This window comes from Pteropus alecto, unplaced genomic scaffold (assembly GCF_000325575.1).
Source record: "Pteropus alecto unplaced genomic scaffold, ASM32557v1 scaffold22, whole genome shotgun sequence".
In the NCBI taxonomy this organism is placed as follows: domain Eukaryota; kingdom Metazoa; phylum Chordata; class Mammalia; order Chiroptera; family Pteropodidae; genus Pteropus; species Pteropus alecto.
This window is the reverse complement of record NW_006434839.1, coordinates 15,202,285-15,226,318: the sequence shown is the minus strand read 5'-3', so window position 1 is coordinate 15,226,318 and position 24,034 is coordinate 15,202,285.

Here is a 24,034-nt window from a genome sequence, read left to right as displayed (position 1 = left end):
CCTAGTACACTTTTTGACAAGTACTCAGTGTTCTCTCTCTCTCTGTCTCTCTCTCTCTCTCTCTCTCTCTCTCACATACACACACACACACATATACACACACACGCACACACACACACACACACACACCTCACCACCACCACCACCACATACAATAGTAGTGAATGAATAAATTAATTGATAATTTGCTCAAGATATCAACTTTAGTTAAGCAGAATTAGTAAATTGCCATAATCTTTAACATTTTAAAAGTGTTTCATCTTTCAGTAATTAATAGATAAATTATTTGGTTGATTTCAAAGTATATTTGTTGGCAATGATATGAAAAATTTGACATTTTTATACTGCTGTTTATTTTTGATCCATTTAAAAATCCTTCAAACTGACAGTATAGCTTCTACAGAGATATATAGAGATTGATTAATGAGAGAGGAGAAGCCATTTGCATGAACTAGCATCTTAAGTACTTTTTATCACTTACTATATATTATGTGGATGAAATGAAGCCATAAAAATTAAAGAGGAGAAACAGTCTCTACCTGATATAATACATTATTTAAAATACAGATCATTATATCTATATCTACATCTATCTATCTATCTATCTATCTATATCTATATCTAGGAAACTAAGACCTATGTTCTTTGTCATTTTTGTATTTTCTAGTATTTTAAATTTAATATAAGGTGCATTTTATATGAACATAAATTTTGAAATATACTAATATATTTAAAATTTGAAGTCATAATATGATATTTATAATATTTATAATACTATTTGTTTATAATATTTATAATGATGTTTCCAATACTCATAATATTCAGAATATGCATACAAACAGTCGAGATGGTTTAGATATTTGGGACACTACTTTAAAGTTTAAAAGAAATATGGAATTTAAACTAAATAATAACAAAGAAATATCCAAATTTTTCAAATCTTTTCTGATAATTTATTGCAGATGACATGAGGCTGCCTCTGGTTTTTCAAATAGTGTTTTTTAGCATCACAATAAAACATTTTTTTCTTTTTAATATTTATTCTTTGTGCTTAGTCAATAATGGGCACTTAATAAATATTTCTTGAATAAATAAATGAACTTGACTAGATTGATCAGGATTCAAAAAAAAGAGACAAATATAGAGAAACAGAACAGAGAGACAGTGAAAATTACAGTAGACAACACACAAATGATTGACTCATTTGCTAAAACAATAGAAAAAATGAAGAAACATACATCAAAATACATAAAGTCAGGAGCTGGAAGCTGAGATTATACTTTTTTTGTTTCAAAATTGTGTTCTAAATTGATCAATACTAAATCATTTTCTTGACTTACTAACATTTATACTACTCAGTTCAGTAGTATAATTGCCTAATGAGGTGGCGACATTTAATTCATGCAGGTTATAACTTTGCAAATATTATAACTTAGAACCATTTTATCACAGCTTCCCTCTCACTGCCTTCTTCCACAGTCAGCCATTATCTTTCCCTCTTTCATAAGAGAAACACTCTTAAACCAAGTCCCAACTTGCTTCAAGACTGCAGAAAGATCCTTTATGTGTTGTAGTATATCAAATACTGAGGTATGTGCCTTGAGGATTTATTTTCCAACTCCAGATAAGTTTAGACTTGCATCAGGGATTCAAAGGTAGAAATCATCCTCATTTTTTCTTACAGCAATTGGCACGCTGATTGTATCTCCTCTGAACTGTGACTCATCAGTCATGAGAACAGGAACAGTTGCTCCATTCTGGACAAATAATTCAAAAGACCCATCCTTATCCATCACAAATTCTGCCCCAAAGTACAGTCACTGTAAATACAAGATGTTTGTAACAAGAAAGTACAGGCCTAACGCCTGTGAGAATAACCTCCTTAGGTCAGGGAAGTTTCAGGATGGATCTAACGCATTATGCTTTCAAAATACCAGCAACTTCTTCCCCATCCATTCAGTTCTAAATGCATAAAAATCCCTTTGGAAAAATGAACGAACTATTACATGACTTGAAATTATAAAACCTGGCATTTTTCCTTTTTCCCCTCTACCCAGGAAGTAGGAACTATGTCTGTCTTATTTACAATGTACCTGGCATTCAGTAAATATTTCTTTTTCGAAATAATTAAAAACAAGAATGAACAAAAGTCTTCACTAGCAGTTTTCATATAATGGCAAGAAGTATTATCATATTTAAATATAGCAAATACATATTCTCTAATTGGTAGCCATGAATTGAGAAGGAACAACATGATACTTGCTAAATTTCTTTGTACTTAAGCAGCCTGGGCTTTTCATTTGCATTCCATGAGAGCACTTTCTCTATGCCATAAAACCTCAGAAAGAAGAGTCATACAACCAGTGTATCCATGAACCAATAGAGATCCCCTAAGGCTCTACCTGTAAAGTGATAGTCAGCATTTGGGGGGGGGGGCAGGGAGTGGGAAGTTATGATGTTCTCTTATTTCATGCTGCAATTGATTTCTGAATAGCTGGTTTCAGATACCATCTCACTATAAATATTTTATATACCCATATTAAAACCAATGTCTGAAGGTTCCCTCACAACTTCATCCAGGATAGCCTAAGCTTTTGAAGGCTTCAGTTGTCAATCATCCCATTGCTTTTGGTCAGCACTTTCCCCAAAGTGCAATCTCTGGAGTGCTAGTCCCAGCAGATCTTCCTTAGGAGTAGGAGGATAAGAAATTTTTTCTTAGAGCATGGCAATGTACATATTTAAGGTTATCAGAATTCCTGCAGTTAAAAGAAGTTTCATTTTGTTAAGACCAGCATTTCCCACCCAAATTTATTTAATCTGGAATTTTTTTTTTAATCAAATAATATGAACCCATTGTAGATCACCTTTAAGGAAGGAACACTAGCACAGACTGCTGTATAACGTTCCATATCTCCGAAGTCTATCTCGTTAAACCTCATGACAATTAGGGTTCTGTTGATGGTTTAAAAAAATGCTTGCTTTAGGAGTATAAAACTATTTTGTTTATTCTGAATGTATGCCATATGTCCTAGGAGTCTTAAGCTATCTCCCTGCAAGACAACTTAACAGTACCCTAGCGATGTTATTAAACAAACGTTCAATACCTAGAGACGCACTACGAGATTATAATTTAATGTGATCCCAAATACATGAAAACACCATCAAATAAAGGAAAAGAATTTCTGGGAATTTCCTAGGAAACCCGGGGAAATGCAAATAAGCTTCACTTCCTTCTCAAGAGCAATGACGTGAATATGCAATCAAAGTGTGTTTGGAGATAAAGGAAATTGTAGAAGAGGCCTTGGGTTGTACATGTGGACACAACCAATGAGCTGCCTTTATTAAGTGCCTACCAGTGAATGAATCTATATTTCAGGCTCCTGAGGAAACCACTATATAAACCAGTTTATGATTTTCTTTCTCCCATCATTGCAGCTGGTCATTACTGAAAACGATGATCTCAGAGTCGGCTGTTCCTGCCAGAGAGCTTGCACACAGAGAGATGCCTTTGTGAAGCCAACCATAGAAACCTGCATAAAATTGGCCTTCTTTTCTTAATAGAACCACACGAACAAAGATGAGTTTGTTGCTGACTCAGAGCTGAAAGCTTTGTTTTGTAAAGGCCTCTGAATGTATTGCACTCTGCCAAAGGAGAAGGGCTCCTTCTTCCAAAAAAAAAAAAAAAAAAAAATGAGGAAGAACAGTAAGCGGAAACCAGACAACAAATCAAAGTGCACACCCTTCGGTGGATGTTTGTGACTAAAATGGCTTGAACCTCTCTCTCTCTCTCTCAATCTCTCTCTCTCTCTCTCTCTCTTTTTTTTTTTTTTTTGTGAATACTGGTCACATTTCACAAGCTGAATAAAAATGAGAGGAAAAGGAACTTTAATTAATGGGATGCCTTTTGATTTGCAGAGCAAAACTGCCAGAGCAGATGTAGCAGCAAAGAGGATTAGATTGTCCCTTCTATGATGCACTGAAATTTTCTTTTTTCCCCCCGTAGTGACCCCATTGAAGAGAGGCTGTCTTTAGTGTCTAAGATTCAGCACTGCAAAGAAACTGTTGTCCCTGGGTACAATGGGCCACTCTCACAAGACCAGACAGAATATGTGAGGCGAGAACTAATATCCCTTTAAATCTTGGCAAGACAGTTTCAGTTTTACTATTTTTAAAAAGATGAAATAAAAGAGAAATTTGTGATGCATTCCAAGTTAATAAAATATACATGAAAGTGAACCTTTAAACATTCATGACTACCATCCGTCATTTCGAAAACTCAGACTGAATCAAGGACTCACTGCTAATTTGCCTTTGTTTTAATTTAATCAGCCTAGGGTGTTTTGAAGGTTTTTGTTTGTTTGTTTTGATTTGTTTTTTGATTATTATTGAGCTCCTCATATAAAAAGATAGGGCTGCCTCCACTAAAAGAAAATGATTACCAGAATGTTAACTTTAATTGCCATCAGAGAAACCAAAATGATCTGTAAATCACCTAGATAGCAAATGATGTGCTTACGTGAGTCTTAAGTGAGAAGAAGAACAATGTGTTGCTGTTATTATTCTTATGTATGCTTGTGGGAGAAAAACAAGAATTGAAGAAGTGCATTTGTTTTTAATATCTAGTTCCAGGTCATTTTGTATATCTTCCGTTCTGGGGAAAAGATAAAAGGGCAGAATGCTACTCAGCTGGGGTCTGATTCCACTGAAAATAGCTGTGGGTCTCTGTATAGCTCAGGTTGTAGAAAACCATGAATGCTGGCACCACGGCAGATTCACTTATTCAAGAGAAAAGTGAGGTCAATTTACTGGTGAAGTGAAAGAAATAATCCTCTCTCTCCACTAAGGTTTCTTAGTGATGAGTTGCAAATCTGCCCCAGGGTAGGAAAAGTATTTATGCAAATGATTTCCCTCCCTCCACACTACCTAACTCTGGGGTTAGTCTATCTCTTTTGCAGCTATGAGGCTTCGTCTTCCTGACAACAAATAAATATGCAGTTCGCACAGATACACAACCACACAACCACAAAAATAAGCCTCGATCTCCCTCCATTTTAATAGCAGAACTATTTGTTATCAGTTACCACTTCTTAAGACAGAATTAATACTCATGTGAAAAGAACTGTCGCATTCTTGTCTTAGTGAATTTTCCAAGTAACATCTAATTCTACTGATACCAGTGCAGGCTGATCCAACAACTGATTAAGGGTGAGCCACATGCTTCTCTCCTCTCCTGAGTGACAGTGACCAGCCTTTCCATTCTGATAGGAGAAGAAAATTCTCAGGATTCCTTTATCATGTCCTAGATAATTATACAATACTTCACTGGATTTCTCTTTTCTTCATCTAGAATAGGCACCAACATAAAGTGTCATCAGAGCACTGCCGCCTCAGGCTCAGTCTAATCGTGATCATTAAACATATTTATACAGAAAGCACAAATCCACAAGAGACTGGTGGGACCCTGAACACCTAACAGATCAGATAATGGCCCTCTAAGAGATCCTTGAAAAGCAATGTCAACACCAACTATGGTTCAAATGAATTTTAGACACATTGACAATGGCCCAGATCTGACCAATCTTTGTTTTAACATACCAACCTAAGGAAATTCTAATGGCCTTTAAAGTGTCATTGTTCCCTTTGTTTCTACAGAGTTATACAGAAACATTGTGGACAAAATCTCTGATGTTAAGAAATATGTGAAAGAAATTTAGACTGTTTTGTATTCCTCTTGGTTTCATCCTCAGTGGAGTCAGAAGACAGCTGGGAATCTTCCTTCACTTAACTATTTGATGTATATAATTAAAGCCTCTTATGAACTCCCCTAAGTCCTCTCATTTCAGTGCCAAACCATCCCAGTTTCTCTGACCTTTTCTCAATGATCTTATTTTCCAGACCCATAATCACCTTGTGCCTGAACACTACATCTCTTCTAAATTCTTTATTCTTCCCAAAATCTTGCCATCGTTTTCTGGGAGTATGTTTCATAAATGCAACTGTGCTTCTCTTCCAGGCTACCAAGACCTCTAATTCATATCTTCATTTCTTCAGTTGAGCAAATAAGTACTTATTGTGAAAATACTGACTACACTAAGGAAAATGCTGTTGGGAAAAATAAAGATCTTGAAAGTAAAAATCCAGTGTTCAAGAAGTTTGCAATTCGCCAGCAGATACAGATATGTACCCAATAGCCCTTGACAGAATAAAGTAACTGCTCTAACAGAGGTGCAAGAACTATATCTTGAAAGGGCAAGAGATGAGTAATGTTATCAGACTAAGGGACAGTGGGATAGAGTTCAGAGAAACACTGTGGATAGGTGGCATTTGAGCTTGTATTGGAAAAGGAACAAGATTTTAGTTAGGTAATGAATGATCCCTAAAGGTGGGTCAAGTTCAGCCTTCTAACATTACCAGGTGTTATGCAACACCCTTTTTGTTATTATAATTTCTCAGAAGAATGACTTGTAGAAGCTTGCATTTTGCCTGAGTACAAATGGGCCTTTAACCTTGTCAGTTCACAGGTGATAAAGTCTCCCTGGGTCCTACGGCTAAGAATGTGACTATATTGATATTCTTCTTGACCTCCCTCCTTTCCCATAAATAAAAGGAGGTTTGGTAGATCAACCTGTTCAGGAATTTTAGAAAGGTGACATGAAAACAAGCTGAATGTTCAGAGAGCTTAAGTGTCCAGTGTGAACAGTGTACAGTCATTGGAAAATTGAACATGTGATTAAAATCCTACCTATCTGTTCACTTCTTCTCAGGCATCCTATTCTTTGGCCAGATTTCCCAAGTGGGCATTCAAAAAGTAAGACTGAAACAAATTTCCCATGATTCATCTCTTTCTGGTTTCCACATATTAATTTCATACTGTGAAGGACCTCCTGACCTTCTCTAACCCTCAACTGATTTTTTAAAAATTAAACCTGTTAAATTTTTTTAAGATCTGGCTGCAAATAACATGTTTGTTGTGGTGTCTATCTCAAACCAAATCCAAGCAGAAATATCAGTAGCTCCACTGTGCTCTCAAAGTACTTTGTATACATGGTGGTCTTTTAATCAGTCTTTACTTAACAAACTTGCAGCAGCCTGCTGAATTTACCAACAACATACTCTCATTCCCTCCAAAAGCACATAAACTGTAGGCCACTGCTTGCTTAAAGCTCCTGGCTAGTAATCACTCTCCAGTGTGCCTGCATTTTCTGCTTCTGCCAGTGAGTTATATGCTTACCTAGAGGCAGTTTATTTGTTCCCAAACTCCTTTACACCATTGGTATATTTAAAATATACCAATGGTATATATATAAATATACCATTGGTATATTTTAAATATACCAATGGTGTAAAGGAGTTTGGGAACAAATAAACTGTAAAATATGAATGAATGAAAACTAAGTAACCTTGTAGGCAATACTCTAAGAAAAACTTCTATTGAGTTAGATGTGGGTTAGACAATAATAAAACATTAAGGAAAAAATATATAGAAATAACAGGATTCTATAAGTGTCATTGCAAGCTTGTCGGTTTCCCAAGTGTCTTTAAGTTCTCATTCTACTTTTAAAAAGTCGTAATTACTAGGAGTTACACAGAATGTCTTATAGGTATGGTTTATAGAAAAAACAGGAAGTTGGAACTTCAATCAGTAGACTCATACTCAAAGGAATTACATAAATATTAAAAGATTGACAAGTAAACGTATATTTATATGGGTAAGTTAAAGTTACATATGTATCAATCATGTGATAGACTACTTAAATTCACTTTTTTGACAACCAATCTTCTTCAGTCTGAATCTAATGGGTAAATGGGTTTTTGTTGTATCTCAATTAAGGTACCTATTATGATGATCAGTCATTATTTCTGTGTCTGGCTCCCTGCCTGAGGGAGGGGACTAAGCCTTATTCATTGTTGTACCCTCAATGCTCAGTAGAGTAACTGACACACCTTGTTCCACAATGTTTCCTGAATAAAAGATTTTTGATTATCTTAGTTGATTTTCATAACAATTGGTAAAGTAGCTCATGTAGACATTATACTCATTTTAGAGATGAGGAAACTACATCTCAGAGGTTGAGTGATTGCCCAGGAGCAAGAGTTGCAGATGAAAAGAACATAGCCTCCTGACTCTTGGCCAGAATTCTAAAGAGCATATGGAACCAGTAAGTTTGATGAAGGGAATTTGCTTTGGTGATTTTCCAGAGGAAGCTGGATCTTCTCTCTCATAGGCGACAAGACTCCATTCAGTGGCCTATGTAGAATTACGTTTCCTTTTCTAATCAGTCTTACAGATGGCATATGTTTGTTAGTTCTCTTGGTCACAAAGTCTACATAAGATGAGCCGATTGGGCATGGATGTCATAGTTCCAGAAAGGTTAGATTCTATGAATCACTGTTGTTGCCTCCAGTCTGCAAAAACCAAAAGGAAAATCAGCCCCCTGATGGATATCTCAGAAATAATCTGAGAGATTTTGCAAGCTTTGCTTTACTCATTCTACCTGTGTCTTCACTTAAGAAAATAAGGAGCATGGAAAGAAACAATAATAGTATTAAGGAGGTTGAAGAGTCTCCTGAAATAAGAAGTAAGTTGGAATCTTCGGTTGGCAAGCACCTGAGGAAATATTAGCATTAAGGAAATCCAAAGAGGTTACTGAATCAGTGGGCAGGGCCCTTAGTGACTGAACAACCTGAGTCTGAGTCAAAAGGAAGGGAAATGAAGGTCGTCTTAGGCTGAAGTGAGAAGAAATCGGCCTTGCTTTCCCTGTTGCACGCCTGCCTCCTGATCAGTACCTGGTATTTCTATGTTCTCTTCTCCATATCAAAGACCAATCTGCTATTAATCATTTACATGTCATGTAAATAGTTATAGAATTAGAAATGATAAAGGGAAAAACCACTTAGGGCTTCTTTTTAAGGGTTCCTGGGTTCTCACAATAAACTGCTGCTCTTCATTTACATGTCAGATACCTGAGCTCCCCTGGTTGAAGAGATGCAATGCAATATTGATCAGGAGACTAACCCCTGCTAATGTGTCAGCTAGCTAATATGTAATTCTAGTGTTTGAAGAATAAAAATCTTCATTTATTTAAGAGATGTGTATCTCTAGGTGACTATGGCAGGAATTTCAGATGAAGTAAATATGAATAAAATTTGTATTCAGGCTAGTCTTTTGAGGGCCCTAAAATTACACAGAATAGCTGTCTCATCTGTTTCTTTATAGAACCAGCCCTGCTGAAAATATGCTCAGAAAGCAGAGTGTTTCAGTAACCTTGGTAATGACATGTGAGCACCCTGCCCATAGACTCTCTATGACTCACCAGGAAGTGCCATTTGGACAATTTTAGTTGAGGAAAAGCATCCAGCTCCCAGCCCAACCCTTGCACAGCCTTTCCTTTGCCAATAGCTGTAGAACTGGATTTAGAAGACATGTGCCTCTAAATATTATGTAACTGGCTATAATAGCTTTTTTATAAACGGTGGTAGAAACCCTAAACACTAGGGGCAGCTATGATGCTAGACATAGAAATTCAAGCACTCTCTCTTCCAAGCCTCCTCTGGCCCCATTTATAGCAAGACATCTGCTACAAGGATGTAGTAGAAGAATAAGCATAGAAATATTTTTGAAGAAGAAACATAGTTCATAGAAAATTTAAAAGCACTGGATCTTGAAGGCATAGGTCTTTGTTTGGAGAACTGGTACTTTTTAGGAGCTGACTTTGGCATATGAATAGACCAGAAATAACATAGGGTACTGAGGAAATTTTAGGAAGAAACAGAACATAGAAAAATAATTTTGAGTCAGTGAGTAAGTGGGGGTGTGAAATTTTAAAAGGGTGACCAGGGAAGTCCTTGAAGAGCTGACATGTAGGCAGAGTCTGGAATAAAGTGAGAGAGCTCATCTTCCTGATCACGATCTCCCAAAGAGGTGCATCTTTAACAACACCAGTAAGACCACAGTGACAAGTTATTAGAGGAAGCAGTGTAAAATAAATAATTGAAGGAAAAGTGGTCTCTTAGCAAGTCATCATAAAAGGATGGTAAGAGAGAGAATTTTATATGTGATGTCACCCTCTCTAATCTATAGTAGCCTGCCCCATTCCCAGCATTAGGACATGCTTCTAGGTGAGGTTTCTGTGTCACTCTGATGTTGCTGACACCCAGTCTTTGAAGTGCTTTTCCCAAAAGCTGATCCCAGTTAGCCTTAGTCTTTCTTCATCAGACCTAGTCTTGGGAGCTCCTAATTGGTGGGAAGAGGGCATCATTTTTTCTCTTTGTGCATGTAGGCGTGGCAGTCAGAACCCTAGTACACCTGCCGTATCTGCCTAAGGCTGGTTCCAATTAGACTGTTCTCATTGGAACCAAGTAAATGTTAATGTTGTTGGTCGTTTCCTCTTTAGTAGTTCAGCAATTATTCATTTCATGCTAAGTGCTTGAATGAACGTCCTGCCTGAGTTACTAAGCACTGCTCTGATGTCACCGGATTTATGTTTGAGGATACTTTTCCATTTTCTAAACTCTTGTCTTGAATGACATTATATACTCTGTCTCTATCAGTGAGTACTGTTTTACTAGCCTTTACGATAAAATTATTATGAATAAATGGACTATATTCCTGAAATTGCAACATTTAGAAAAACATCCAGGAGTGCATTTAGATGAGTGACCGGTGAATGATTTTTATCAGGTAACTCCAGCCACAGTCAAGTAGAAAATTTCAAAGGAGGAACCTATATGTTTTCTGGAACTCTACAGGATTCATTGAGTCTGAAACACATTGGTTTGCTTCTTTGAAGTTTTTAGCTTATGAAAGCTAGGTGCAAGATTTTATCACCTTTAATAAATTTATATCCTTACAAGATATAAACTATGAAGCTTCATGTGATCCTTTTCCCCCATAGAATGCATTTTCTTCCTGTTCATTCAATAATATTTAGAAGATCTATGATTCATTTTAGTGTTTGATCAAGTACTGTAAAAAGTGCTTTAGTTTGATACAAAAGGATAATAGCTAACATTTATTGAGTGTGCCATATGCTGCATGCTCTATATCAGCGGTCCTCAACCTTTTTGGCACCAGGGACCGGTGTGCCTATGAGAATCTAATGCCTGATGATCTGAGGTGAAGCTGAGACAATGATGCTAGTGCTGAGGAGCGGCTTCAAATACAGATGAAGCTTTGCTCACTCACCCACCACTTACCTCCTGCTGTGTAGCCCAGTCCCTAACAGGCCATGGACCCAGTTCCTAACAGGCCCTGGACACATACTGGTTCATGGCCCTGGTGTTGGGGACCCCTGCTCTACATAAATATTTTATTGAATCCTCACAACAACCCTAAGGGGTACATATGATTATCATTACTCTTATTTTATAGATAAAGAAACTGAGGCTTAGGGAGTTTATATTAACCACCTGAATTTGCATATCTGGAAAGTGTAGTCACTAGTTTTTTGAACCTAAGCAGTATAGCACCACAGTCGCACATAACTGTCATGCCATTCATACCGCCTCCCTTTAGATAGTCCCCTAATTAGATTCTGAATCTCTAGAACTTTAACACAAATACAGTGTGTGGTATCCAGCACATTAACCTCTTCATGTTGTCATACTCTCTCCTGTGCCAGAAGGTACTTGTGAGCTAAGTGGTCTCTGACTCATAGCAGGCACGTTTGTCCAATTATATATCACTTCTATGATTTTGACCTGATATGTTTTTTTTTCTAAAGCTTCTACCTTCACATTATTTATGGAGAAGAAGTTATTCTTTCTTCAATATCACTAATAAGGTTATTGCTCAAAGTCTTAATATCTAGATCTGTGTCTAACTCAAGGGTCAGAGGTAGCTCCTACAGGATTTCCTATATCAGTGCTATTCAAAGTGCAGTCTGCACACCAGCTTCCTGTCTGTGAACTGTTTTGTTATCGGTATATGATGAAATAAAGAGATCATGTTGGAATGTAAATCAACTATATCACTGTCTTAGTTTGCTGCTATAGTAAAATACCATAGACTGGATGGCTCCTAGACAACAGAAATTTATTTCTCACAGTTCTGGAGGCTGAAAGTCCAAGATTAAGATGTGGGAGATTCAGTGTCTGGTTCTCAGATTTATTCTCAGATTTATCCTGGAAAAGACCAAAACTTTTTTTGAACTGAAAGCTCCTACAGAATCTCCATATATAAAATATATAAAGGTACAGCTTCTTAATTGGAGTGAAATCAGGGGAACTGAAACCTTCTGCTCCCTCAACCATCATCCCTAGGCACCCTCCCAGAGCCCTAGGATACTTTGCAACACATTTTGAAAATTATTGTTACAGTCATCAATTTCTGGAGTGTCATTTATAGACTGTAGCTATCTGGAATCATTTGCATCCTCATTTTGAATTAAGAATGGACCATGGAAATGCCCATCTTTCTCCATGCTTGCAACTTTGAGGTTCAATTGCCAGAAGTGACCATGTACTGTGATAAAAGGCTTATCAATGTTTGAAGCATGAAACTTCATGAGGCAAATTCCCTACATATTCCTAGCAGACATTGCCACTTTTCAATTCTATAATATGCTCCAGTCGGAGTTCAAGTGGTTCTTCTCCTCATACATTAACAAACAAGCTCTAAAAACAAAATTTATCTTATAGTAATATATCAAGTCAACAGTGCTATTTACTCTTTCTAGAATATGTTCCAGAGTTTTGACCCAAAAATGTGTTCTAAGTCTGGGGCTTACCAATTTTGCCATAGGTTTCTCTTCTTTCTACAGAAAGAAATAATTTTTCTTAAAAGTTATGTTGAACTTAGGTGTCATTTTTCTATGTATTCTTCCCAAGATATTTATTTCTCCCTGGCTCTTGAAGGTCATGGAAAATGCACAGGTCAACATTTGAACTGATCTCCCTCCTGAACACCTTACTCACTACACAAGTCTCTATATCAGTTTGTATAAGACTTTCATATTTGCCAACCATCACTGCAGTTTGTTTATTTATTTTTAACTTTATTAAATATATTGCAGCAATATTGGTTAATAAAATTATATAGGTTTCAAGTATATAATTCAATACTACATCATCTGTATATCGCATTGCATGTTCATCGGTTTATCGATATTCTTGATATTCCATTCTTTTCTCTCAAAACACAAAACTCACAATAGCTTTGACTTTTTTTGCTATATATCCTATTTACAGTCTAAATGACACTGTTATACAAGTAGTTGATGTTGGCTTGCATGTTGTTTTTCACAGAAAGCATTAAAGGAGTGTATGTGTGTGTTGTTGTTGTTTGTGTGTATTGTTTGTGGACAGGATGAAGAGAAGACATAAACCTTACTCTATTTGACACTTTTTCTAGAATTTTGATTAAGAAATTGTATTGAACTCTGAATTTTCAAAACTTGTGGTAAGTTAGACAGGTCTCTTCAAATAGACTATAAACTCTTTGAGGATAGAAACCATGGCTCATGTTTGTTTGGAGTTACTGACAGTGCCCTTTATAGTACTTTGGGAATTAAATCAAATCAAATTAGAGGGTTAAATTAAGCCACAGAGCAATTCCTACATTGTTCTTAAATCTTGTGAATGTCCTTCTGTAATTCATTAAGTTTAGTCCTGACATCTAACTTACTGTATGGTCTTATAATTAAATGATAAACATACAGAAAATCACCACTGCCTACATAGTTTTTCCACTCCTTTGGTGGACTATTGGAGTAACATAAGAACTTAAAAAGAATAATTGGAGGCCTTCCAGGAGTAAGTGTAGAATGGAGCAAGAAAAGATATTGCAAATTTAAAGATCTTAAGTGAGCTAATGCCTGATAGGGGTGGTCAATTTCCCCTCCTTGTCCCAAATAAGTTCCTATTTTCCATAGGATTTTTTTAAAACAAATTTTATTGCACTGAATATAATTCCATCAAATAGAGATTGAGATGTACTTTCTTAAAAATGCAAATGCCAGTTATAGGATACCACTAATTAACAACAAGCTTACAAATTGGAAATTGGGAATTTTAATTATAAGTAGGCAGAAGTAAAGGGCAGGAGACAGGAGGTGGATAGGTGGTAGGTAATTTTGGAAAAGGAAGAAAGAAGGGCATCCAAGCAAGTTTTATTTTATCCCTCTCAAGAGTTTTTCTGAGTTAACAAATGGCAAAAAATGATCCTCATTTATGCATTCATTTGTTTATTTACTCATTCATTCTTTTAGCTAAGAAATCTATCTACATTTATGAAGTATCTTCTCTGGCCCAGACGTACTATGAGGCACCTAACACCATGTCACCACATTTTCTTTCTCAACCTCCCTTCCTTTTCTCCACCTATTTTGTACCAAAATATTTGCTACTGTGTGGAGCCCTCAGATTTCAAGTCAATCTACTTCAGCTGTAGTTTAAGCTAATGGTGAATATATTTTTTAATTAACCGGATAAGCTGACTCTCACTTACAACAAATATGGACAAAAAAAAATTGTCAATTCTTAAAAAATTTTGAAGCATACTAACTTATAGCTTGGAAAAAAATGGTAAAAACATAGCTTGATAAAATTATGCTAACCAAAATTAAAGCATTTCTTCATTTCATAGGTCTTCTGGTTTGTAACTGTACCCAGTGGCTTTCTAGTTATAATTGAGGTTTATGGTAATACTACCCATTTACATTTTAATTTCTTGTATTCTAAGCATTTGGAGTAATAGTATGATTGTTGTATGACCATTACAAAGTCCTAAGTGTGGTGGTGCCAATGCTTTGTTATGCATCAATGATATATGAACAAGCAACAAGCAACAAACAAAATGAGAAATGTTGTTGATAATAAATGAATGTCAAGAAAAAACAAGTTGTATAGATTCACATATAGTTATAAAATATATTGATTTACTTTAAATTCCTTTTTCGAAGCCTGGGTTCAAAGACATAATTTTATATTTTAGTAAGCCTGCACTTCTCAAACCAAAAAATAGCAATCATTTTATAAATGTATGGTAATTTTAATAGATTGAGAAGTCTTTTTATTGACTTTCTCCTCATTTGATCTAGATTCCACAACTTGATTATTAGGGAACATGACCAATTTGCTCAGCCAGCTGAACATTAATTTCCTAATCTGAAAAATATAAACAATATTACCTGTCTCATAGTCTCATATGGAATAATATAGGCAATAACCCTCTATAAATGATAATATATACTATAAACCTGTAATTAAAATATAAATCAAAATAAAGCAATAAAAAGGAACATTTTTTAAAAAGTGACAAAAATCTATAATTCTTCAAAAATCTGAATAATTTAGATTGGTGTTAACACTGCAAGGGCAGAAATTACAGAACTTAAATATAAAATTATACACTACACAATTGAGTCATACATGATTAAGTGATATCTGTGATATTAAATAAAAGCACAAATTTCAATATTAGCAACTATTTTTACATAAAGACTAATTTATAAAAAAATTTAAATGTTAAGATGATCAATTTCCTTTCATCCAAAATGAACATCGCCTTATAGCATTCCACAAAGGGATAATACATATATTTTTACAATTTAGATTACTTACTTCTCAAAAGATTGAAAGATAATCAATGAGAAAGTTGTCATTGCTGTTTAGTGGTGAATATTATTCTATGGGCATGTTAGAGAAGTAGCAATATGGATATAGTTCTCTAAATATTCACCTTAAAATTCAATCAAAGGCTGTCTATTTACATTAAATGACTATGGATTACTCGCCATTGACTTATGTAAAGATCACTTAAATATTTGTTTTATGTTATGAGTGTTAAATTTGGATGTTTTAGATATTATTTTTACCAATTTCTTGCATCTCTCCTTTTTATGTCGTTGCTATATGCTGGTATTTTAAAGGAGAAGAAATTTTATCTTCCTTCAAAAGCTAAAACACAGACAAAAGCTAATGCCCACCAGGACTTTATGTATCCATTGTTATGTAGTCATTGTTGCTTAGCGACACAGTGACTCTTCCTATGGAGAAGTGCGAAAAAATTATATATAGATACACATACATAAAATTCATAAAAAATGAATACTATTTAATGAACTGCCTTATAGTTTTCAAACACAAAATATCTTTGCATGCTGATATTAACATGTAGCATATGATTTATTAATATTTCATAAAAACACTTAGGAAGAAATAGTACTTTAAAATATACTCTAGTGAAAAAGATTTTTAAAAAAGGGCAAAAAAACCTGAAAATCTGAAACAAAACTATAATCTTTGCTTTATCTATCAATACTAATAAAAAACAAAGAGGAGAGAGTTTCTGGTCAAAAAGGCAGAGTAGGGAAATGTTGAGTTTGCCTCCTCTCACAACACAACAAAATTATAACTAAACTACAGAGCAACTATCATTGACAGTCACCTGAATTCAGCTGAACAGAAGTCCTACAAATGGTGTCACACAGAAGAGGCCACCTTGAGACTGGTAGGAGGGGTAGAGACACAAAACAGGCTAGCACTTGCATGTGGCAGTTGAACATCAGGAGGGATTTCTTGGCTACAGAGATCCACCTAGAGAAATGAGGGGCCCCTACTTCACAGGGTGTTCCTCTGCCCAAGGTTCCAATGCCAAGAAGAGATATCCCCACAACTTCTGGCTGTGAAAACCAGTGGGGATGGTGGCTGAGTGAGATGGAGGGCAGCTGGATTTGCAGATAGTCCTCTTAAGGGGGCTGCATGTGCAGACTTAATCCCTGATGGATTCATTCACTCTGAGCTCCAGCACTGGGGAAGCAGCCTGAAAAGGACATACAGAGAGGAACTGAATTGTCTGGCTTCAGGGCAAAGGCTAGAGGGGTAGCTTTCTCCCAGATAGAAGTGCTGGCAGAAGCCATTATTCCTTTGTTGAGTCCTCTCCATTCCTGGTGTGCAGAGGCAGGAGGGTGCCATATTTGAGTCTCCATCAACCTAACTAACATTGGCTGTCCTACCCTGGTGATTCCCTGAGACCCCCACCCCACCCAACCTGCAGGCCCACCCAAGCTGAATCCAGTGGATTTTTCTATACAAATAGCCTGTCCTGGCATATGCTTCAGACTTTACTAAAATCTCTCAAGGTTCATAAAACCTAAACAAGCAACATCTGGCCTTGGTATGCCTTGTACATCTTACTGAGGAGCCCCAAGCCTGGCACTAATGGCATTTGGCCTTGGTTTATGGCTAAGCCTCTTGAGGCTCCATCAAGCCCAATGTGGGTGATGGCCATCTGGAGATTGCTTGATGATTCTTGCTATGTGGCCCCGTGCAGAGCACAGGCTGCAGCTAAACTTGGCCTGCAGTGGGACAGTCTCAGGAGGCCCCACATCCGGCACACCTGGTGGTGGACTTGGACCTAGCCAGAGTACCACCTGGGGCCACAGTTGAGGACAATAAACCTAAAAGGCAGATTGGACAGGCACCAGAGCCCTGCTAAAGCAAATCTTTTTCTATAGGGTCGACCCTTCACTGGCCAGTCCTCATAACCAATCATCCTAAAGGTCAATCCCTCCCATTGATTTGCAAACACCAAGGCTCAACTACACCAGGAGGGTACACACCACCCATACAAGGGACACACATAGAGCATCCAGTTCAGGTGACCAGGGAAGACTTGGCCCAATAGTACACCTACTACATAAGGCCAGGAGACATATTAACTCTACCTAATACATAGAAACAAACACAGGGAGGCAGCCAAAATGAGGAGACAAAGAAACATGTCCCACATGAAAGAACAGAACAAAATTCCAGAAAAAAGAACAAAACAAACTGGAGATAAGCAATTTACCAGAGGCAGAGTTCAAAACATTGGTTATAAGGATGCTCAATAAATTTAGAAGAGTAGATGAGCTCATTGAGAGCTTTAATAAAGAGACAGAAAACATAAAAAAAGAACAAGTTATAAATGAATAATACAATAACCGAAACAAAGAATATAGTATAAGGAAATCAACAGTAAATTAGATGAAGCAGAGGATTCAAACAGTGATTTAGAAAATACAGTAGCAAAAAACACACAATCAGAACAGCAAAAAGAAAAAAGAATCCAAAAAACCGAGGAGCCTCTAGGACAACATCAAACATAAAAATAGGGATACCAGAAGGAGAAGAGACAGAATAAGAAAGTGAAAACATGCTTGAATAAATAAGAACAAAAATCTTCCCTAACCTGGTGAAGAAAATAGACATACAAGCCCAGGAAGTGCCAGAGAGACCCAAACAAGGCCTATACCAAGGCACATTATAATTAAAATGGCAAAAGTTAAAGAAAAAGAGAATCTTAAAAGCAGAAGAGAAAAGCTGTAAGTTACCTATAAGGGAGCTCCCATAAGACTGTCAGCTGATTTCGCAACAGAAACTTTGCAGGCCATAAGGGATGGCATAAAATATTTAAAGTTATGAAAAGTAATAACCCACAATTAAGATTATTCTACCCAACAAAGCTATCATTTAGAATCAAAAAACAAATAAAGAGCCCCTCAGACCAGAAAAAGCTAAAGGAGTTCAATGACACCAAACCAGCATTACAAGAAATGTTAGAGGGACTCCTTGAAGAAGTAGAAAAATATATGAATAATAAAATGTCAATATCCATCAACAATTACTTTGAATGTAAATAAATTAGGTGCTCTAATCAAAAGATAAGGTGGCTGAATGGATAAGAAAACAAGAACCTTACATATCCTGCCTACAAGAGACTTACTTCATATTGAAAGACATACAGACTGAAAATTAATAAATGGGAAAAGATAGTTCGTGAAAATAGAAACACAAAAATAAAAGCTAGGGTAGTGATACTTATACTAGACAAAATAGACTTTAAAACAGAGGCTATAACTAGAGGCAAAGAAGGATCCAGTAATTCCACTTCTGGATATTTATCTGAAGAAACCCAAAACACTGCTTTCAAGGGACATGTGCATCTATATTTTCATTGTAACATTATTTACAATAGCCAAAATATGGAGGAAACCTGGGTGTCCATCAGTGGATGAATGGATAAAAAAATGTGTTGGTACACATATAAAATAGAATATTACTCAGCTTTAAGAAAGAATGGATCTTGCTATCTGCAAAAACTTGAATGAACCTAGAGGGTATTGTACTGAGTAGAGTCAGACGGAGAAAGACAAATGCCATATGATTTCACTTACATGTGGAATCTAAAGAACAAAATAGACAAACAAACAGAAACAAACCCAGATACAGAGAACAGTTTGATGGCTGCAAGACTGGAGGTGGGTTAGAAGTGATGTGAAAAGGGAGAAAGGCTTAAGAAGTACAAATTAGTAGTTACAAAATAGTCATGGGGATGTAAAGCATAGCATAAGGTATATAGTCGATAATATTGTGAAAACTATGTATGGTGTCAGATGGGTACTAGATTTATTGGGATAATCGCTTTGCAAATTATATAAATGTGCAATCACCATGTTGTACACCTGATCTAATATAATATTGTATGCCAACTATAATTGAAAAATTTTTTTAAATTAAAGAAATACAGGAGAAACAGTGTTTAGAGATAAAATAAGGAGACAAATAAACATGTTAGAAAAAAGTGTAAAATGATTAAGACTTTTTGGACAGCCCCAGATTTTATTCTAAATAGCAGAAAAATGACACAAGTATTCTTTTTAAATGAGTTACTATATATATAAAAAAATTGGCACTATAAAGCTCTGCCAAAATAACCTAACATTTTTGATGTCTCAAAAGATATTTCAGTTTATTTTAAGTATCTTAAGGTCTCATTGTGGACAACAATTCTTTATAGCACAATACAGTGAAAATTATCTTTAATTATTTTCTAATTCTGAATGCAGGAGTTTATTATATAGTCAATACCTGACTTAAAAAAAAAAACAGTTAATGTTTCAAAATTTGTTTCCTAGTCAGTTGTTTGAAATTGTGAATATACTTTCTCTTTACAAAAATTTATAGATTCTGTTTCCACCCTTGATGGAGTAGAAGGGACAAGATTTATCCTCCTACCTGAAACAACAGAAAACTGACAAAATACATATAATAATGGTTTGCAAGCCACTGACATCAGGCAATAAAACAACGTGATCCCTGAGAGATGGGAAATAAATGAGATGAGCCCTATGCCTGCCTTTAGAGAATTTCCAGACTAGTGCAGGGAGGGAGAAACCATGTGGAGATTGGCAGACTCCCTGAGATTAGAAGATGGAGCTGAGATTCTGGGAATATCAAAGTATCTAAAGTTTTCAGAAAAAAGTACCACAAAGGAGAGAGCTACAAACAGAGAGAATATTATAATATCCAAAATTCTGTGAGGCATCTCCGTCAAGTATTCACCTGTGTACTGATTAGTGCCTGCACTAAAGAAACTACATGAAGCTTGGAAAAGAACCACCCAAAATAATTCAAGGTAACAATTTCCAATGCTCATACGAAGTGGAGAACAGTGCCTTTTCAAACCAACCAAACTAAAAATACCTCAGGAATGGAGGGACATTGGTAGAGTACACACAGATTTTGTTTATTTGTTTATTTTTACCTTACTGATGGAAAACGATTAGCCTAAGAATGAACACTTCTCTGATCACTAACAAACCTTAAAAGCAATCCCTGAAAGAATCAATTTCTCAAGAAACAAAACCACATTATAGAAGAGTTCAAGAATATTTATAAAAATATATTCACAACACCCAACAAGGTAAAATTCACAATGCCTAATGTTCTATCAAAAATGACCAGGCATGAAAGGAAGCAATAAAATATGTAAGCAGTAAAATAAAAGGAAATGTATCAATAGAGGAAAACCAAGCCAGAACTGACACTTATTTTAGAATGATCAAACATGAAAGAAAAAACTTAACTTAAAAAAATATCTTTCAAGGACAAAGGCAAAACAAAGACTTTTTCAGACATACAAAGGATGAAAGAATTCATCACAAGCACAACAGCACTGCAAAACATGTTAAAGAAAGATCTTCAGGCAGAATACAATGATAGCAGAAAGAAACCTGATCTATACCAAGGAATAAAGAGTATCAGAAACCACAACTACATGTGTCTAAAAAAATTTTTTCTATTATGTACAACTCTTTAAAAGATATTGATTGTTTAAACAAAAGTAAAAACCACTGTATTATGGGGTTTATAACATACATAAAAATAAAATGTATGTCAATGTTAGCTTAAAATCTGGAACAGAAAAAATGGAAGCACATTATTTTAAGGTTTTTGTACTACTGATGAAATGATATAATATCATCTGAAAGTAGAGTGTAACTAGCTAAAGATGTATACTATAAACCCTAAAGTACCCAATAAAATAACAGAACAAAGATTTATAACTAATAAGCCAAAAATAAAGCAAAATTAAATAACAAAAAAAAATATTAATCCCAAAGAAGCCTGAAAATATTTCAAAAGGGAATAAATAACTGGCGGGACAGATAGAAAGCAAGTAGCAAGATGATAGATTTAAACTAAACTATGTTAAGGACGTCAGAAACATGGTGGAGTGAAAGATGTACCCAGATCTCTCCCATTGAAACAACAATAAGCTGAACATCTAAAACTCAACAAAAAACACCCAAACTGCACACATCTGAGTGTGGGATCTACACATAAGAGCTACCACAGGTCAGAACCCCAGGTGTCTGGCGGTGGACAGGGAGAAACAAAAAAGCTGCCTCTGGCAGCAGGAGCTCCCTGTAAGAGAAGCGGGAAGGGAGAAGATGCAGTGAGTTCCCTAAATAGCCCTGCCTGGGAGACCTGTGAACTCCCCTGTGGCCGGCAGCCAGCTACAGTGCCAATATCAGGCAGAAAGCAGAGAAATAGGATGACAGAAAAGTGGGGACAGCAGAGAAACAGTTGATTTTTACCAGCTGCAGTAGCAAAACAGAGGCTGAGCCGCAGCCCTCATCCCCCAACCCAGAGGGCCCCTCCCCTCATACCCTCTGAGACGGAATTCCGTGGAGCCCCAGGGGAATCTGAGCAAACACTACCGAAACTGTCGCTAACGCTGACAGGAACCGAGACTAAAGGTAGCGAGTGTGATTAAACATCTATAAGAAAAAAAGACATTATTAAGACTACATAAAGCAGAGATCCAAGAGGCCTGACATCACCTACTGGAAAACAAAAGAGAAATACCTTCTTTGCAACAGGCTAGGGACCATTATATAATAAAACTTCTTTCTGGAAAAACAACAGAGTACACTTCCATTAATGCCCACGAGCAGAAAAGTCCATTAAATACCATGAACAACCAACGTGACAAGGCATCTCAGAACAAAAGAGAAAAATCTCCAGAAAAGAAGCTTACAGATATAGAAATATGCGACTTAAATGACAGAGAATTCAGGATGGTACTTCTAAAAAAGCTCAATAAGATCCAAAATGAATCATATCAAAATTTTCAGGAATTGAAAAAACAAGTAGATGAGCAGAATGAGTTCTTAAGCAAGGAGATTGAAATACTCAAAAAGAACAGAATAGACATTCTGGAGTTAAAGAACACACTGCAAGAGTTGAAAAATGAAATAGCAAGCTCGAGAAATAGAGTCGACCAAAGGAGGAAAGAATCAGTGATATCAAAGACAGAAATCTAGAAATAAATCAGAAAGAAGAGAGAAACTGAAGAATGAAAAAGAAATACAAGAACTAGCTGATACCACGAGGGGAGGAAACATAAAAATAATGAGAATTCTCAAAGGGGAGGAAAAGGAGCAGAGATTAGAAAGCGTTTTCAGATAAATAGTGGATGAGAAGTTTGCAAATCTAAGGAATCAGCTGGAGCTTGGAATTCAAGAAGTCAACAGAACATCCAATTATCTCAACCCCAAAAGATCTTCACCAAGACACACTGTATTAAAATGATCAAAAATCAAAGACAAAGACAAAATTCTCAGGGCAGCCAGGGAAAAGAAGATGGAGAACTCATTAGGTTATCATCAGACTTCCAGCACAAACCTTACAAGCCAGAAAGGAGTATAATCGAATATTCAAACTATTAAATGAAAGGAACTACCAAGAATAATGTATCTAGCTAATCTCTCTTTCAGATATGAAGGAGAAATTAAGACCTTTCCTTACATGCAATAATTAAGGAAATTCTCCATTATGAGCCTGCACTACAGGAAATACTGAAAGGGGTCAGCTCACCCAAAACAAAATGACAAAAAAAAACGGAAAAACATGATTAAGAGTAAGGTGACTAGCAGACTGATAGAAGCAGAGGAGTGTAACCTTTCCTAGAAACAGGGCATTATAAGCTTAAAATAAGAAGAGAGTTGCTATAGCAAGGTAGTAATGAATATTCAGCGTACATAGGGCATATTGAGACGACAATGACTGAAAAGGGGATTCAAAGATCCAAATTAACAAAGGCGGATGGAGATAAGTCACGTATCAAAGAAAAGAGATGACTGTATATATAAATACATACATAAATATAACTATCCTTTACATATTCATAATGGTAACCACACATCAAAGATTCAGAATTGAAGTATATAACATAAAACAAGAAGGACCAGAAGGAAAATCCACAAAAGCCAACCAAAATAAAGAAAACAGAAACACAAGGACAAGGAAGCAGTGGAAACACCAAGCTACTAGAAAGCAAAAGATAAAATGGCTATAAGAAGATCTCATATTTCATTAATCACCCTAAATATAAATAGACTGAATTCACCAAACACAGAGTTGCAGATTGGATCAAAAAACAAAACTCTAACATATGCTGTCTCCAGGAGACACATTTCAGTTCCAAAGACAAATATAGACTCAAAGTGAAACGGTGGAAAATGATATTTTAAGCAAATGGCATTCAGAGAAAAGCAGGAGTAGTAGTACTAATATCAGATGAAATAGACTTCAAAAGAAAAAAGAAAAAGAAAGATACTGAGGGACATTTCATAATGATAAAGGGAATCATGCACCAAGAAGACATAACACTTATTAATATTTATGCTCCTAATCAGGGAGCCCCAAAATATGTAAAGCAATTACTTACAGAACTAAAGAGAGAAACAGACCACAACACTATCAT